Source organism: Sapajus apella, unplaced genomic scaffold (genome assembly GCF_009761245.1).
Source record: "Sapajus apella isolate SASKATOON/1434 unplaced genomic scaffold, GSC_monkey_1.0 scaffold38, whole genome shotgun sequence".
NCBI classification, from domain to species: Eukaryota; Metazoa; Chordata; class Mammalia; order Primates; family Cebidae; genus Sapajus; species Sapajus apella.
The window spans coordinates 18,651,738-18,655,128 of record NW_022436978.1 but is presented as its reverse complement, the minus strand read 5'-3'; positions in this window follow the sequence as shown (position 1 = coordinate 18,655,128).

Sequence of the window (3,391 nt, the reverse complement as noted above, 5' to 3'; positions counted from 1 at the left end):
ACCAACTGGATAATGTTGGTCAGCAAATTATTTTGTCACTCTAACTGCATTACCTCTCAACTCTAAAGCTTATTTCATTAAGTGTTCTAAGTGCCAATGTTAGCCTTAGAAACCAAAGAGTAACCCACTGTGTATCCCTTTCTTGGACTCGGCAATATTCTGAGGAGCTAACAGTTACCAATGAGGTCACTGAGCCCAGTATATGTGCCTATAGATATGCAAAAATAAAATTATGAAAGCTTCAAGCAGAAGAATCCGAAGGCCACACAGGTTGCTTAATCTTTGTGCCACAGGCTTCAATCCCCAGGGAGTGGCAAGATAAAAAACAACTGTAAATTCTTGCTAGCAACCCAGCTGCCAGGGTGTGTGTTCAGCTCGTGTGAATGCCCTTTATTGGGAAGTGGAATGGGCTGACCCAGTGAGACACTAAAAAATGGCCCTCCTTCATGGAGCTCTCACTGTAGACATCTGGTTTTTTCCTAATTAAAAAAGCTAAACCCTTTCTGTCTCAATCTTATGATTTCCACAGTTGGCTCTAAGAAACTGCAAATAAAACCCAGAGGCCTCCTTAAGCTAAGACTTTTTAAATTGGCTTGCTTTTCCAAAACCAGTGGGGGAATAGAAAGGGTGTGAGGGACTCTGGGTCGTTAGTGGATGGGACCACAGATAGAATTCCCTGGAATAAAATTATTACATAATGAGACGGCTGCAAGACCAGAGATTGTATAAGACATAAAAGACGTGATTCCAAATCAAAGCACTTTATTTGTCAAAGTAACTAAAATCATTATTGAAAACACACACGCGCACACATGTGCCCGCACGCACACACGCTGTTTTCTAAAGCGTGATATTTTCTGCCCGAGCCTTTTCTTCCCACTTGGCAGCCCTGTTGTGTACACGATCTCTACAGGAATGCAGAAAAACCACCTGAGGGAGAAAATTACTAATCACTAAAAATTACTAATCACTCTCTCACACTAAACAAATCCCACCGGGAGGTTTTTAGTTACACATCAGGATATGGGCTCTTTTTTTTTTTCTTCTTCTCAGGTTAATGATACAAAGGCATACAAAATTTTTAAAAGGAAGCGTGTCACATCTTAATATGCATTAGCGGGGATATTTTTACATGATAGCATCTAGGTCTGAGTCCAAAATAAAGGCAAAGTAGACTGAAAGTCTCTACTGCTCACCACTGGATCTCTCGGAAAGAAAAGAGCCCAGAGAGAACCTACTTCCCACAGCACTGAATACAGCGCCCGTCATCCCCCGGCTGTCACCCCGTGACACTCTAACACTCGACGACCTCCTTTTCCCATGATATTCAATTCACAAAGCCCATTGAGTGCCTATCATCTATTATTTCATTAACGAGATTAGTGTGTTATTTATGGCAGGCCTCACCAAGTTATATCATATCTTCATATTGTTTATCTCCGACTTGTTTAGCTTTTACTGTTTCTTCAGTCCATTGTAAATAGTCTAGGCCCATGTCCCTACTTAGAGGATCAGAAGTTGAATGTATCCCATTCAATGGTCATATTACAAATGAGAGAAATTAGTAGAAGCAATAGAATTAAGAGTTTCATTTTAATGCCCCTTGGATTTTTTTATTATTATTGTTTTGACTGATTATACAACATAATACCATTCACTGTTAAAAACATTTTAAGCAAGTGAAAGAGTATCAAGTACTGAGCGAGTTTCTTCCTCACTGACCTCTTCCACCGGAAACCACTGTATACAAACACACTCTGTATGTATCTAAGTATAGATATAAACATGTCCATCTAAGTGTAATAGTGCCAAACATACCATTCTGTAATTTTATTTTCACTTAACAGTGTATTACAGCTATCTTTTCATATCAAAAACACGGAGCTACAATCTCCTTTTGAACAGCCCCTGAGTATTTATTCCATCTGGAGTTATATCATAATTAATTTATTCCCTATGAGTGGACATGTATCTTATTCCCCATTTTTCACTCTTATTAATAAATCTTAGAAAAACAAGTCAGGTGCAGTGGCTCATGCCCGTAATCCCAGCACTTTGGGAGGCTGAGGTGGGTGGATCACTTGAGGTCAGGAGTTTGAGACCAGCCTGGCCAACATGGTGAAACCCCATCTCTACAAAAAATGCAAAAATTAGCCAGGTGTGATGGTACATGCCTGTAATCCAAGCTGCTCAGGAGGCTGAGGCAGGAGAATCACTTGAGCCCAGGAGGTGGAGGTTGCTGTGAGCCAAAATTGCACCACTGTGCTCCAGCCTGGGCAACAAAGTGAGACTCTGTCTCGGAAAAAAAAAAAGAAGAAGAAGAAGAAAATAAAAACTTATAAATACATCTTTGTTCATGCCTTTTGATGAGGCGATCTCTTTTCCAGAAATTTATTCTTAGGAGAAAATTAGAAAGGTATTCACAGACGTATTTGTAAGTACATTTTGAAATGATTGACAATGCGCCTTGCAAAAAAGTTAATCCAGTACACCCACATTCTCACAAACACTGCATGTAATCAATATTTTTTTGTCTCTGACAATCTGATAGATACTTATTAAATATAATGCCATTATTCTTTCAGGTGTATTTCCTCGATTGTTGGTCAAATGAAATCTTCTCAGATGACGATTTCATTAATATTATAATGAAATCTAATTTTTTGAAGTTAAAATTCTTCACATTATTTTGTAAATTGAAACTATCCATTGCTTTTATTGACTTCTATCCATGTATCACAGCATTAAGGAATCACACCCATTTTATAGACGAAGAAGCTGAGTCCAAAAAAAAAGTAGATGGTTGAAAGAAAGTAAATAGTTGACAAACGTTTTCATGCTACTTCTTAAAACAACGAGTAACCATAGATGGAGCATACTCTGTGCTCCAGATATGATGTAGGAAACAGAAATGAATTCACATTTATCCTTATTCTAATCCAAGCCAGGCAGAGTGGACTTGCAAATGCATGTACAAAGAAAGAAACCTGATAAATCGTTTGAGTTTTTGCCTCAAAACACCAAAATGTAAGCCCCTTGATCCGACCTAGAAAAGAACATGTAGGAAAGGGTGCACCTTAGAGAGAAAATGTGTGTGCGTGTGTGTGTGTGTGTGTGTGTGTGTGTGTACTTGTGTAAGCATGCACATGCATGTTAAAATGTGATGTTTGGCCTTCTAGTTACATTTTTGCATTCAGACTAATTAAGCAACACCTGCTAACAACCCGTCAAAGGTGTCTCTTTTCCTCATTCCAGTCCCCAACTCCACATACACCTGCTCTGCACCCCACACACCTTTATTTGGTTGGGTTGGGAGCCTGTTGAGACTTCCCTGTCACCACCTGTGTGCCAAAACCAGCCTTCCCCAAGATCAGCTGCTCTGCAAGAGTGC